The sequence below is a fragment of the Dipodomys ordii genome, unplaced genomic scaffold (assembly GCF_000151885.1).
Source record: "Dipodomys ordii isolate 6190 unplaced genomic scaffold, Dord_2.0 Scaffold12, whole genome shotgun sequence".
Lineage (NCBI taxonomy): Eukaryota > Metazoa > Chordata > Mammalia > Rodentia > Heteromyidae > Dipodomys > Dipodomys ordii.
In genome coordinates, this window is record NW_012267228.1 from 7,183,830 (window position 1) to 7,198,977 (window position 15,148).

General features: G+C 44.0%; 1 protein-coding gene across 1 annotated transcript in view; it reads right to left on the reverse strand.

Moving 5' to 3' along the window:
• Lrrn1 (leucine rich repeat neuronal 1) overlaps positions 1–15,147 on the reverse strand; it is a 35,433-nt gene extending 20,286 nt beyond the window's left edge. Inside the window, exon 1 of the mRNA XM_013010300.1 lies at positions 15,078–15,147. The gene's annotated coding sequence lies outside the window, so the exon portion shown is untranslated. The remainder of the gene's footprint in view (positions 1–15,077) is intronic.
• Between the last annotated feature and the right edge of the window lies 1 nt (position 15,148).

Here is a 15,148-nt window from a genome sequence, read left to right on the forward strand (position 1 = left end):
CGTGGGGCCTGAACTATGGGCCTGGGTGCTGTCCCTCACCTCTTCAGCTCAAAGCTAGCACTCTGCCACTTCAGCCACACTGCCACTTGCAGCTTTTTCTGCTTTTGTGGTGCTGAGGAATCGAACCCAGGGCTTCATGCATGAGAGGCAAGCACTCTGCCACTGAGCCACCTTCCCAGCCCTCCCTTTACTTCAAAAAATGGAGTCTAGTAAAAAAAAAAAAAAGTGGAGTTGAGGGGACCACAGAGATCTTCTTTATTAGGAGTTCTGATAAGATTTTAAATTGTAAGTTACTCTCAGATGAAGATCACCTCCCTGAATTTGAAATCATTTCTTATTAGAGAGTCTCCTGGATGCCCAAATCTTCCTCTATCTTCGTTTGCATTTTAAACTAATGGTTCAACACTGTGAAATGCTCAGAGCACCCATCCCCTGACCGCCTAATAAATCCACAGTACACAGGGGAGGAGGCCACTCCTTAATTACAGTTTAGGCCTTGTGTAATCACATGGTGCAAGGGACCAGCTGATCACATTCAAATGCCAACCCAGGTAATCAATCACACTTTCTGTCTTTTCTCTTCATGAGTTTTATTAAGTTAAAAGTAAAAAGTATATTTTTAGTTGAATATCTATCATGTCACTGAGCCATTAAACCATAAAATAATCAAATGCTATTATAAGATTACCTTTATTACACACTTACCTTGTAGTTCTCTAATGGAAATTACAGTTACATTTTGAACTTTAAACATACGAGGTTTTTTAATGTTTTTGTTTTTGTGCCAGTCCTGGGCCTTGACTTAGAGCTTGAGTGCTGTCCTTTAGCATTTTTGCTCAAGGTGGGGGCTCTTCCACTTGAGCTACAGCTCCACTTCTGGCTTTTGGGTGTAGATAAGAGTCTCATAGGCTTTCTTGCGCAGGCTGGCTTTGAACTGTGATCCTCAGTTTTCATTCTCCTGATTTGCTAGGATTACAGGTGTAAGCACTGCTGCCTGGCTAGGAGTCTATTGTGTTGTTGTTGGTAGTCATGGAGCTTAAACTCAGGGCGTAGGCACTGTCCCTGAGCTCTTTGTGTACAGGGCTATAGCACTCTACCACTTTGAGCCATTGTGCCACTTCCAGAGGTGGTTAATTGGAGGTAAGAGTATCATGGACTTTGCTGCCCAGGCTGGTTTTGGACTGTGGTCCGCAGATCTCAGCCTCCTGAGTAGCTAGGATGACAGGTGATGCCCAGCTAGGAGTCATTCTTTATTAATCAGCAACATAAAGAGATAGCTCTTAGAAAGACTGACCAAATAACACGGGTTCTCTATAATAACATACAATGTGGACTAAATTCCAGATACCTCTCGTTCCCTTTCTCTGCTGTCCTGAGTGTGGAGTTAGCAAAATGCTAAATCAATGTAGAAATGATCTCTGTATTGTGAGCGCCAGTGACTGAGATCAGGCCGAATAAAGAACTCTCCACTGAGGATGGGGCATGAAGCAGCACGGTGCTCATGCGAGCCGTAGTCCACTTCCCCAGCAGGAAAATCGGGTGGAGGATCATACACGCTCCCCACACCTCCCTTGCACACTCCCCGCACTCTTCTTTCATGTTAATCCATGGCCACGGGCATCCCACATGAGGGACATCATGAACAAGAATGGGATTGCACACTTGAAGTATGCGTGTGCCAGGTAAAAGAGGATTTGTAAGATATCCTCAAATTTGTATGGATATAAGCATATATGTATTTATTATTTAGACTTATATATTTAATCGGTGGGTAACCAAGTGATGGTTTGTCAGCTAGACTTTTTTTTTTGGAGGGAAGAGGACTTGAACTCAGGGCCCAGACACTGTTCCTTAACCTTTTCACTGAAGGCTGGCATTCTTCTACTTGAGCCATGCCTCTATTTCTGGCTTTTTGGTGTTGAACTGGAGATAAAAAGTCTCACAGACTTTCCTGCCTTGGCTGGCTTTGAACTGCGATCTTCAGATCTCAGCCTCGTGAGTAGGTATAGGATTTTAGGCACTTTGGGGGCTTGAACTCAGGGTCTGAGTGCTGTCCCTGAGCTCTTTCTTTGCTTAGGGCTAATGCTCTACCACTTTGAGCCACGGCTCCATTTTTGGTTTTCTGGTAGTTAATTGGAGATAAGACTTTCCTGCCCTGGCTGGCTTTGAACTTCAATCCTCAGATTTCGACCTCCTGAGTAGTTAGGATTATAGGCGTGAGCCACCAGCACCTGGTGTAGGCACTAGATTTTTAATCAAAACTTCAATAAAAAGGGAGACTGTATTACACAGGGGAGAAAGCAATCAATCAAAAGCAGAAATTAAAAGAAGCTAAATTACTACACACTGACAAGGTACCATTTTTCACATACATCGCCCCAATCCTTTTGATATTATTTTTTGATTTTTAACAATAAAGGGTCAGTTAAGTTCATGCACATGCACCAGGCTACACAGAAGTGAAGGAAAGACTTTCTCCCAGAGATACTGTTTATTCTTAAAGCTTAGCACCTGCTGCGTCAAACCTCCCCGGCTGGCCTGCCACCCACCCACCCAGCCAAGACTCAACGGCATGAATTGCTCATGTGATTTCCCTCTCCAGGAATTCAAGCTTTCTGCTGCCTTTTATCTCCTCAGACTGCACGTGACGCCTCCCTTCGGTATAGAACTCAAAATTTCCTTTTCCTGAACTTCGTAGAAATCCTTTTTTTCTGAGCTCCAAGCATGCTTTGAAAGTAGGGTGAAATAAAGTCTTTCTTTTCCTTTTCTATCCTGAGCTGCACAGGTCTTGTCTCCATTCCCCAAACTCACCCAACTCCTTCCAGCCTCTGGGTTTGGGCTTTACAAAGCTTTGCTGTGGCCACATCCTTTCCTGGCTAGCTCCGCTTGTCCCTTAGAGCAGAATTTCCTGCAGAGGGCTTCTCTTTGAGCCTCCACGGTATAGTCTTTGGGCCTCATGGAGTTCTTTTGTTGAATGTAACTTCTTACACACTCACATAGGAGTACAATGTATGTTTATGGGAGACTCATTTTCTACCCAACTCCAGAGACTAAATCCGTAAAAATGACTTAATAGATGCAGTATTGACTGAAGGCCACAGCCATGATATGGAAGTCTCCTATTTGTTTCATTCACAGAATATTTGTGAAGTGCCAAGTGCTTTTAGAGGTGCCAGGGACTGAAGACTTAAGTTGCAGGCTTTCCATCAAGAAGCTGTGTTGGTGGTGATGGCATTACAGAGATAGATATAAATAATCCTAAATTAAGACAGCACATTCTATGCTTGAGTGGTAGATGTGGAGCAATTGAGAACAGCATGACTCAGTGTGGAGGGAATCCAGAGTTAGGAGAACCTGTTCCTGCATATGTACTCACTGAAAGACACTGCCTATGTTCTTTGGAGGGTTTTTTCTTCACACATCTCTATTCTGGGGTGCTATGTGTTCTTTCCAGCACACTTAGAAAATTGGATTCAGATCTTTCAAGGGCAGCCAGTGGTGACGAATGGGGTGGGAAGAGGAAGAGCCAAAAGCGTGCATATGTCCAGTTGTCCATAAATACAGCCACCTACGGCATTGATTAGGAGGGATACATAAAACAGTGACTAGGGTACAGAACCATTCTTTCCCTCTCAGGAACAATTCCTCCTCGTCCTTGATTCATGTGCAAATGGAAACAAGCTAGTGGAGGCAGGCTAACAATGAAAAGGCTAAGTGATGCCACCAGGTCCTGGGTGTGTGCCCACCAGAAACCCCCGCGGTCACACCCATCTGGGGACGTGCTCTGGTTTCTGGACCGGCTGTGTTCCAGGAGTGTTCTCAGACTTAGTCAAGAAGGAAGCTGTGTGACAAGGCTAGGTGATAGGGGTGAGCCACACCCACTCAGATGCTTCCCATGGCTTTAAGTGTGCATTCTCCATCACCATCCCTGTCCCCCTCCCTCCTCCCCCCTTCCCTGCGCACCCCACAACAACTAGAGCATCACACTATTTGTTACAGTGTCCTGAGTTCAGATTCTCTTCAAGGAAGGACAGGTCCGAATCTAACCTTTCTCTCTGGTTAGAAAACATGGTTCTGTAAAGGACCACCGGGGCACTGCTACAACTAGATATTGTTTGTTTGATGAAGTCACAGGTGCTGGAAGTATAGTCCCTGGCTTAGGGTGTTGAGGTGGTGGACCCTTTAACAGGTGGGGCTAGAGGTTCGGTGATTAAGTCATGGGGTGATTGGGGTTCTTCACACAGGGGGAGAGACTAATGTACTTCTTTACAGAGCCATCCTTGTGAGACGGATTGTCCAAAAGCAATCACAGCTTTCTTTCACTTCCTCATTTACAACCTGTGTTCTTCTGCACATAACAGGTTCCACATTTGCTCTTCCCGCATGGTGTAGCACAATGAAGGGGCCCTGACCAGGCAGTCCTGACTTTCTAGCTATCCGAACAGTGACCCACATAAAACCTCTTTTCTTTATAAAGTACATAGCCCTGGGTGTTTTGTTGTAGCAGGAGGAACCAGTCTGGCATAGGACCATTGTAGTATTTTTTTTTTCCTGAAAGAGGAAAAAACAATACAGAACAACAACAAAAAAGGCTTTGCTCATCTGTCTGCCAGACAGATGTCACCTGACCCAAAGATTTCTTGCACATCTGGATAAATATAAAGCTCTCTTGGGGTCTACCAGAGATAACAGCCAAGTATGTGAATTACTGACTCCATAAAACATCTCATCCAAATCTTCCTGCTCCTTATAAGCTCTCCACTCACCTCAGGATTAACTTCCCCAGAATGTGGACACTATAGAAGGCTCAAATGTCAGATGTCAACATTGTCACATTTCTACTCATTGCCATCATTAACTATGTACTTACCTTAATAGTAATAATAATGAAAACAACAATAATAACAAACTATGCTAACGGTTTTCTATGCTAAGGCTCTGTCATGGAATTTTTGCAGGCTCCACTTAGCAGATGAGGAGCCCGAAGCTCTGGGAAGGATGCTGTGTGAAAATGGTACTAAGGGTGAGCGGTACTAAGGCAGGTACTAAGACTGCCTCTTCACCTACTCTCTGTCCCCTGCCATGAGTTGTGCATCTGAAGGGCTATAACAGTGGCTGACACTTTGTTCTGAAGCATCACTTGCACATGAGAAAGACCCTTTAAAAGAACCCATTTTGCAGAACCAAATCTAGTGTAGTTGCTTTTTAACAATGCTGGTAGCTTGAAGCTCTGATAAAGGTCATTTAATACTACCTATGAAAATATTAAAGACAGTCATTTTCCCCCCAAAAGGAATAATTTTACTTCTATCTTCTCTCTGCCTAACAGAAAGATGCTTTTATAAATTTAGACGATGATGATAAAAATTAATATGCAATATGGTGGTCATGGGTAGCAGAATTTAATCTTCAAGTATGTGTTCTCCTCCATTTAAAATTGTGTATCTTAAAGATGGTTTTAAAATCTGAATTTAATAATTCCAATGTAATTTTAAAAGATGGCACAATGCTGATTAGTTAAATGAACACATTAAACTATGTTGCTTTTTTTTTTTTTGGGTGGTCATGGGGCTTGGTGTTGTCTCTGAGCTCTTCAGCTCAAGGCAACTGCTCTATCTCTTGAGCTACAGCGCCCCGCCCAGTTTTCTGGTGGTTAATTGGAAGTAAGAATACAGATTTTCCTGCCTGTGCTGGCTTTGAACCATGATCCTCAGATCTCAGCCTCCTGAATAGCAAAGATTACAGGTGTGAGCCACCAGCACCCAGCTACATTTCAAAATTAAAGGTAGCTAAAGATGATTATTTTACATAACTATTTCTCAGATACGGAATTTAGCATTGCATAGAATATAACTGTGATATGAGAGCAAATTTAGTCTAATCCTTTTGTTTTATAGCTGTAATTAAATGGGAAGAGGCCTAACCAAATGCTTTAGTAGTTTAGGTTTAGAGTCAGGCAGACCCAAGTTTATACCCCTGTTCTGTCTCTTAGTTTCTTGCCTATCATTCACGAGTTATAAAGACACTTCTTAAAAGTGCTTTGCCTGTGATACAACAAACTGCAAACAGGAATAAAAGACCCTGTCCTCTAAAATATAAATGAATTAATGAATTCACTCAACAAGTATTTATTAAGTATGTATTAGTTCTGTGACTTTCAGTAAGACAAGCTACTTATCTGCTTTCTGTGTTAGTTTCCTATGCCATAAACCAGGATTCTACAGAAGAGGTGTGGAATGGAGAAGAAGCATTAATCCATGTAAAGTATGATGGCATCCAGTAGCCTGTAAAGAAGAACACTAGTGTTGCTGATTATTACGGTAATTCTACTGATAGCACTTTGCTAGAGTAGGAAAAATCATGGATTCTGGGGCTAACATTTAGGAGGTCTATGGAATAGTTTGCTTCCAACTGCCAAAGCATCTTATTCGTAGAAAGCCAGTCTTTCACTCTACTGCCCAGTCACGATGTGAAGCCATTTGGAAATTTCTTCACTTTGGGTTCCAGCTTGATATTGCTGTCCGTTGTGCATGAAGAGTTAAAAAATAGCCTTACATTCGTCTACATACTTTGTGTTTTCCTTTCAGATGACTTGTGAGTTTTGCTTGGCCTCCTGGGTGGTGAGTTTCTGAGTGTATGAGGAGGCGGGATGTGTCCCTGCGGAGGACAGCAAAGCTCACTGCGCCTCTGGGGAGTTCAAGTCGTCCTCACCGCTTAGCTGCAATAACAAGCTACAGAAATCAGTAATTATTACTGCCCTGCTCTCGGTGGCTCTTTGCAAGTCCAGAGAATTAATGTAGATTCCATTAGTGTCCTGGAATCTCTCAAAATATGGTTAGATGCCCTACTTAACTCTCATATGATCTTGGATACGAGAGAAGAAAAAAATCAACAATAAACAAACCTTGAGTAGTCATATAGCTTCTCCCTCTTATTTCTAATAGAAGTAAGAGATCAATTCTGGAGAAGTAAGAGATCAATATGCCTTTTATAGCTTGAAAGCTCTCTCTGAAACTCATATTTGATGTGAAAATCTCATTTTTTTAAAATCCAGACAAGTTGGGCATTGGTGGTTGACACTGTATCCGAGTTCATCAGGAGGCTGTGGTCTGAGGATCATGGTTCAAAGCCAGCCCAGATAGAAAAGTGCATGGGACTCTATCTTTCCAGTTAACTACCAAAAAGCCAGAAATGGTGCTGTGGCTCAAAGTGGTAGAGCCCTAGCTGTGAACACAAAAGCTCAGGGACAAAGCCTGGGCCCTGAACTCAAGCTCCAGGACCTTTGGCAAAAAAAGAAACAAGAAAAAAGAAAAGAAAAGAAAATTCCAAACAACTATAAGCATCTCAGTATGGAATTTCTCTTCTCTGGTATGTGTGCGTGTGTGTGTGTGTGTGTGTGTGTATTCATGTACATATTGGTTATCATCTTCCTAATAGGAAAGTTCAGATATCCCTATCCAAAGGAAAAAAAAATCAAAAATCAAACCCAGAAAGCAGCACCATGGCATCTTTTTTCTAAGCAGCACCCCTTCTGCTCTTTCTACATGTTCTGGGTTTTCTTACTGTTTAACCCTACGCTCACTGTCCCGTGCCTTTTTCCTCCTAGCTGTTACAAGTTTTGTTCTGTGGTTCTTTCTGAGGCTGCTGTGGTCAACTTCAGACATCAGGGAGCATGCTGGATGAGTCCTTAGGCGTATGGAACACTCAGTTTAAATTTCTTGCATCATAAATTTTAATGGATGCATCCAGGTCCTTGGTTTCTTTGGTAACCCAGGAGCTCCAGTGCTGAGTCACCATCAGCTGTCCCTCTCTGCCTCCTGTCTAGGAAGCTGCCACGGTGGGAGGGGAAAAGGCGGTGGGTTTGGGAGAAGCAGAGGCCTGGGGTCTCATCGCATCTCTAGTGTCTCACTAGCTGTGTGTCCTTAGACCAACCTGCTTGCGCAAGGAAGAGAAGCCTTGTGATCCCTCTCCTTTTCCAGATAAACTGTACAGATACACTAAGTTACTTTGGTTACAGGGAGACTCCCTGGGGCTCTGGTTCCTAAGTTATTGGAAAACAGAAGAAAGAACGCTAATACGCAGTATCAACTATTGCAAGTCAAATGTGAATCTCTCTCTCTCTCTCTCTCTCTGTGTCTCTGTCTCTGTCTCTCTCTCTCCTGATGCTGGTCCTGGAGCTTGAACTCATAGGGACTGGAGCTGTTCCTGAGTTTTTTGCTCCAGGCTAGCACTTTACCACTTGAGTCACAGATCCACTTCCAGCTTTTTGGTGTTTAGTTGGAGGTAAGAATCTCACAGACTTTCCTGCCCACGCTGGGTTTGAACTGAAATCTATAGACAGCCTCCTGAGTAGCTAAGATTACAGGCATGAACCAGTGGCAACCAGATCAACTGTGATTCTTATTTAGTGATTCTGCAAAGCTTAAATTTTGAATGCATTAGGTATTATTACAGCTTTTTCCATTTTTGGGGGGTGGGAATCAACTTAGCCGCATCTCTCCTTTGTGCCATCCTGTTCATTGCTACTGACATTGTGTTTTTTCACCTGCTGCTTTCTTCGAACACACTGGATTCTGACTGAGTCTTACTAGCAATGACCAACACTATCCCTTGTTTAGTTTTAAACAGATTTAAGCCTTTTGTCTACCTTTGGGCAACCATTTCCATTTAGTGGAGCTAGATCTAAACTTGTCTCCTGAACCCAGGTGGCCTGTTCTGTCCATTAACCACATCTCTTGAAGTATGTAGACCCCTGCCACACTCTCCCCTCTGTGGCACCCTGCCCTGGGCCTGTCAGTGTCCTTTCTGGAACCACTGCTAGCGTGAAACTCACTGAGGGGAGAGGCAATGAAGGAATGGGAGCCCTTGTGCTCTATGCCACTGACAAGGGGTCTAGATGATTCTCGGGAGCAGGAGACTGCCCTGGACATCACAGGATACTTCACATCACCCTTAGCTTCTACCCACTAGATGCCACCAGCAGCCTCCCCTGCTCTCTGTTGTGGGAAAAACTGAGGAAAGAAATGTATCCAAATATGATTAAATGTACCAGGTACTCAAGGCATGCATGACAAATACATGGATTGACCAAACAAGGATGCATATGATGGATAGAATGTAGAAAGGTCAAGCTAACTTCTCTTGGTTTGAGCATCTCCTAGATCACCTGGCATTCAGCTGATGTTCAATTAAGTCGCTTGTGTATACACATGGTCCATGAGCCTAACCAGCGTCTTGTTTATCTGGTAAAATTCCCCCCCCCCAAGAAAGTAACAACAACAACAATAACAACAAACAAATCTCTTCACTGTCAGATAAGATAGAAAAGGCAAGGTCCTTTAGCTTGCTATGTCATCAAAGCATTGGGACAGAGGAAATCAAACTCTTCCAACTGGCCTGGGTCCTTTAAAACACAAGTCTTTTGCAGACCTGCACACAGGAGACATTAAGAGAGTTGCAGGACAACCAGAAGGTCACACATTTAGTCACTAGTGTCATAGCGGCCTGCACTTTCTTGACAGTACAGTACTTGATTACACTGATTATTATGGATGCCAATTAAGACTTATTACTATTGTGAAATAACAATGCAGGTTAATGATATTCTTTATTGCTATGCTAACAGTTTTTTTTTCCTAGAGGGGAAAATTACAGGTATGAAGCCAATTAAACTACCTTTCTTTCTTTGTAAAGCTTTTTCAGTGTTCCTAAATGAAAACTCTCTCGTTGTACTTACTGCTTAATAGTACAATCTGATTTTTTGGGTTTTGGGAGGAGGATGGGGCAAGGGGATCTCCTCTGTTTTAATGAGAGAGAGACTACTCTTGGGCTACCCATGTTTCTTCTTTGAAAAGGGCTGTGCTAATAACACTATCTGGAAAAGTGCAATCATAAATAGGAAGAACAAATATTTGGAGATGAATATTTAATGGACGCTTTCCAGCAGAGTTCGGGCATTGTTGGAAATGTCTCCTTGGGAAGTGTGTTTTGGGGAAAGCCCCTGGTTACCCTTCCCTGGCCGTGGCTGTGTGCTGTGGGCTAGCTCTCCTCCTGGGCTTTAGAAGGGAGCTGAAAAAGCCCATGGCAGGCTAATTTACGGGTTCCTCAAACTTATCGTTGCTCTTCTCTCCTCCTGGCTCTCCAAAATATCTGTCACCAAAACCTTTCACACAGGCCGATGTCATGTCACATGGATATTGTTAAGGTAACTATGGTAACCCCCAAATGCCACCAGTGTGTGTCTGTTTCATACACAAATGAGGGACAGCTGTGGAGTCCACAGGCCTGCCAGGGGTATAAAAGAACGGAGCTTAGACAGCCTGGGTCAGAAAATTACAACTCATTTACATTAATCAGAGCTTTCAAATAACATTTCAACCTCTGAGCTATGGAGAGTGTAAATGGAAGGCAATAAGGCACCATAAAAGCAGTTTTCACTCCACAGCTTTTAAAAGTGAGTGGCGTAAGTGGATGCCGGGGCATCTTCGCAGAGGGTACTCTGAAAGGCCGGTTGGGCAGGACCTTGCAAGCTGAAGTCCAGTTCTCGGCATCCCAGTGCTCTAGAGGTGCAAGGTTCCATCTGAGTTAAATGTTTAAGCACTGTCGTCTTGGAAAAGCACAGCTTTTATAAACCTTTTAGCATTCTAACTGATTCTGGAAATAGTTCTTCCAGCTCTACCGGCCCAACTGTACTATGATACAACCGAGGAATCTGACAGCTGGCAGGTGAAGAAAGTGATCTAGCTCCCCTAGCTCTTACTGGTAATAGCTTCCTATCAACCAAACTACTGGCAAAATTGCAAATGAGATCTTATCTTTGCTAGAGCTTATTGAAAACATTCCAGAGGTTAAAAAGAACTTCTGGGCACTGTGATCCTCCCTGCTCAGGAGACTGAGATCTGAGGATCATGGTTCAAAGCTGGCCAAAAGCAGGAAAGTCTATGAGACTCTTATCTCCAATTAACTACCAAAAGAAGCCAGAAGTGGAGCTGTGACTCAAGCCATAGAACACTAGCCTTTAGCAAAAATAAGCTCAGGGATAGCACCCAGGCCCTGAGATCAGGCCCTAGAACACAAAACACAACAAACAAACAAAAGATTCTGATAGCATGTATTCCTGCATAATGTTTCTTTAAAAGAAAAACAACACTGTACCATAAAAAGGGTGTTTCCTTATTAACTATACACTTAATGTTTATACAAAGTGGCCATTCAGTCTTGAAATACATAATCATCTTATCATAGATTGGTATTCAAGAAGCAATTTATTATAGACTTAGTGTATTTTGGAAACATGGAAGCTATACTCTGTTACCCATCCATAAAGTATCATGCTAAAACAAGAAAATTTTGAAGCAAACTTCATTTAAGAAGACTTTTGACTAAGAGACTAACATATTGAATTTTATAACTTGTGTCTCTGGTCTGTACTTGGAGCCAAAACACAGAAAATGTATGGTTTTCTGATTTTATCTATATAATTACAATTCATCCTGGATAAAATATTAATCAAAGCTCTATTCTTGAGTTAAAGATATTTTCATTGTTCCCAGAAACCAAAATATTATCCTAAAATGGAATCTGCTTTATCTCCAGACTGGCTTAACCCAAAATAGATGTTCAGCATAATAATTTTTAAAAATCAAACCTAATATTTAAGCAACCTTACATTAGTGCTCAAATGAATCATTTGGAGAACAATTATTTTGCAGCTTAAAAATAAATTTTAAAAAGTATTGTGAAAATCTAGTAAAAGTGACATCTAAATCCTACAATTTACTATGTCTTATTTATGTTTTATGCCTTATTTAAAGTGACATAAAAAGCCTATAATTCTGATTATTCCTAATTATTTTAAAGTCAATTGACTTGGGAAGTAGCAATATAACTCTACAGCAATATATATATATACACACACACACACAACACACACACACACACACACACACACATATCTGCTGTATTCCCTAGAGTGTCATTACTATAGAAAGTTTATAATAACTCTAGCAGCTGAGGTCAAGAATTTAGAGGCAGCAGGTTCTAACAACAGAGATCAGTGGTCCACTTCCCTAGCCCACCTTTTGTTGTTTGTTTTTTAGAATTTCAGACACTAACCAGAGCTACATGCCATTATTTTCCAGCATTGTAGTCAGCAGTAAGATCTAGTCTGAGATTCCTTTATGTAGCATAGTGATCCTTCCTAATCATTAAGTGCTCTTATTTCCTAAGGAATGAGCTCCTTAATCTTTCCTTTCATTAGATTTGCAGAAGAACAATCTCACCTCTGCAGGGTAATCGCAAAGATAAAGTTTCAGAAATATGAGGCTCTGATGCTACGTTTACAACAAAATAGTGCAGAGTCTTAGTTGAGAAACAGCCACTTTCATTTCATAGTTATTCCTCAGCTCCATCACGAAGACAGAGGCCCAGGTTTAAGAGTCACATAAGAATTTATTACAATGATTTGCTACTTTTCTGACTTCTATATAGCCAGCTTTAAGACAGAACGTGCAAACTTGGCTGTAACATTTTCTTACTAATACTGGGCTCAATTCACTTTTTTCTCCCTCCTCCTGAGGATAAACTGCTTTATATACAAAAGGCACTGAACTAGAAAAAAAAACAAACAACAACTTTAGGAAGCATGTAAAATACCAGGGTAACATCTGTTCTCCCCCTTCCGCCCCCCTAAACACTGAACCTTCCAAAACAATGCTGTCTTTCTGTTGTTATGTTTCCATGCCCCTCTCAGTGGATATATAGAATGCAGGGGCAAATGTTGTTTGGTGAATGGATTCTTTCTCCCTTCCACAGTGTATGGGATGGACAAAGGAAGAGGCCACTGGTGCTGGTTTGTCCGAAGGTAAAGTCCAGGCCTCTGCTGGGCTTTTGTTCAACAGTCAGCCAGAGCCAGGAGGTGAATAGTGTGGTTATGTTCAGCTAATCTTAGCCAAGGAAGAAAGCCTCTTGCTTTGGGGATACAATGGACAACTGTCTCCTTTTCATCGTTTTATACTATGACCCCCAAGCCCATGCCTGTTAGTAGGAATGGGAGGGTTTCATTGCTTGTGGTTCTACAAGTTTGGATGCTTAAAACCTGGGTGATTTTTGACCGGCTACGGCATAGTTCTAATGAGATCTTTATGCCCATCAGTGACAGCTGTCTTCTGTATTGGTCCTCTGTGAGGATGGCGACCAAAAGAGTTACTCAGAGGAGAGAGAGAGAAATATAAGCCAAGAAACTCCAAAGTTAAGTCAAGTGACAAATCGCTCCAAGCCACCAGAAGTGGATGAAAGTTTCTGTCTGCCTCCTGTAAGAACCGTTTCCTAACTAGCTGAGAATATCTATTGGCATTGAATGTGAGGCAGCCAGGTAAAGAGCAAATTGTCTCGGAGCTTTCAATATAATTCCACTCTAAGACTCTCCTCTCCAGAATAAAGGTGTCAGGAAAGCTATGGAATTCCCAAACAAGAAAAAAAATTCACACTGTGCCTTTATTCCATTTTCTTAAGATCTATTGTTAACGGAAGACTCCTTGTCTTTTCAAATTCCTTCATGTGAATGCCCAAGGCTGACATCTGCCAAGACCCGCTCACATTTGCATGCAAATCAGAGACTTTTGGAGCTAATAACATCACTGGTATCTAGAGTTCCATGTAAATCCCCCTCTCCTTCTAGCTGTTAGAAATGGAGTAATGGCCACCTTGGAGGAACACTGATTTCTTAGCCTGTTGTGGCAAAGCAGCTTACAAAACAACACAACCTAAGGTCTCTGAAACTCCCATAAACAAAGAAACAAAGCAAAAACAAACCAGCCTAGGTCGGCAGTACCCGTTCCCTTAGGGAATTCCCATTCCTCCTCCCTTGATTATCTGGCTCCGATCGTGAAAACACAAAGAATAGCGAGTTGGGATTTGGAGGAACCTGTATTCTGAATCCTTGGCTTTTGCCAAAAGGTGGCTCACACACTCACCACCCTTTACACGCTGACCATTCGTTTGTGCGTTCATTCATTCATTCACTCACACTTGGCTGTGGGACGATCTGGGTGAATTGGACTTTGCAGGAGTCCAGTTTACCTGCCAGGTTCTTTCCAGTGGGTTCCCATGGCGCCGGCTGTCCGGTAATCAGCGCCCCGGGACCAACTTTCCCATCTGCCCAAGGAGACAGCCCCCCCCCCCCCCCCGGCTAACTGATGGACTTTGTCCACTCAGCCCCAGTCGGCCTGGGCTGTCGTTCCCGCTGCTGGGGGCTGTGGCCCAGGGACCCTAGGAAGCAAGTGTGGATCGCGTCCTGGGGAGCCCACACCCCCTTCTCCACACCGCACAAAGACACGCGCTGGCAAACTTTCCAGCGCCGCCGAGCAGGGGGCTGGTGGCTGCTGGTCTCCCGGACAGGACCTAGGAGTCTTTCAGATACTTCGCTCCCCTCGGGAGTCTCCTGGGGGGGGTGTCCTTTCTACCATCACCACGTCCGGGGCGGACCCCGCTCCCGTCCTTGGACCACCTTCTAGTTCAGCTCCCAGTGCTGTGTGCACGACTCCCCCCCCCCCCCCCCCCCTTCTCTCCCTGACCAGGCCGTCTCCAAGACCTAACCTGCCCCCCCCCTTCTTTGCGTTCTCTGGCCTCTTCCGTGACGTCCTGGGGTCCCCCTTCCCAGCCCTTCTTGGGTCCCCCAGCTGCCTGGCCGACTTCAGATTCCAATGCAGTCCTCCTTTTCTTCCCCCCATCCCCAAACTGCGGGTCCCTGAATCCAGCGTGCTGCGCTCCAGCCCCTGCCTAATGTGTGTGTGTGTGTGTGTGTGTGTGTGTGTGTGTGTGTCCATCTGTCTGGCCTGCCCTCCCAACCATCGCTCTCCACCGAGCCCCAGAGTCTTGTCTTTGGCGGGGTGTGTGTGGGGAAGGAGGGGGTTCAGTGAGCTCTGGGAGCCGCGCCCCCTCGGCCCCCCTGCGGCTGGCGATCCCCTCCCCACGGCCCCTCCAGCGTCCTCTGCGCCTTAAGTTTGCCTCGACTTCCCCCCACCCTGGCTGTCTCCCCCGACCTCCCTCCCTCCGGCCCAGGCGGAGGGCGCACTTACCCCAAGGCCCGGCTGGCGTGGATGTCGGGGTGCGCACGCGGGAGGAGGATGCGCTCCTGGGGGACCCCCCC